Below are 775 nucleotides of genomic sequence, written 5' to 3'. Positions count from 1 at the left end.
AAAGGAGGGTCCCAGGCATCAGAGTGTCGAGGCAGGTGCGGGCGGCGGGGGGTAGTTCCCTGGGGAGAAGGCAAACCTAGAATTCCTTGACCTCATAAGGAAACAACAGCTTGCATCAGTACTGGGAGGGGTGGCATGGGGGAGGACTGAGCTGCTGAAAGATGAAGCCAGAACCAGCGCTGAACGCATAGGCCTCTGGGAGAGGGGCCAGCATTGCAGACAGGCTGAGAGGGGCTGGGATCTGAGCTTGCCAAAACTCAAGATTCCATGAGGCAGTCTCTCTGCCCAGTCCACAGTCCAAACAGCCACCTCCTTCCTTTCCCAGAAAGGGCAATGCAGTATCTTCAGGGACCCCAATGCTACCCGTGGGCAACAGTAACTCCTGGGAAGGGTCTTTGTCTTTGGTCCAACCAGGGCCTCTCCCTTATCCCTTCCCCATTGTGTATCTCCTCCCCATCCTAGCAGACCTCCCTGGAGAACAGGGTCTGTGACCCACACTGGGTGCACTCTCTATCAGTCTAAGGAGCTCTGGTAGTGCAGTGCCTAAGGCATTTGACTGCTAATCAGAAGATCGGTGGTTCAAACCCACCAGCTGCTCAGTGGAAGGGAGATGGGGCAATCTACTTCTGTAAAGATTTACCGCCTAGGAAACCCAGTAGGAGTCACTGAGTCTGAACCAACTTGTTGGCAATGAGTTTGGTTTGGACTTGGCGGGCCCCTCACACAGCCCAGGGACACCCAGTCTGCCCCATATTCCATGCGGCTGGCTTTGTTT

This window comes from Orycteropus afer, unplaced genomic scaffold, assembly GCF_000298275.1.
Source record: "Orycteropus afer afer isolate SDZICR_OR568_19922 unplaced genomic scaffold, OryAfe1.0 scaffold00713, whole genome shotgun sequence".
Lineage (NCBI taxonomy): Eukaryota > Metazoa > Chordata > Mammalia > Tubulidentata > Orycteropodidae > Orycteropus > Orycteropus afer.
The sequence above is the reverse complement of the archived record's forward strand: the minus strand, read 5'-3'. Positions refer to the sequence as shown.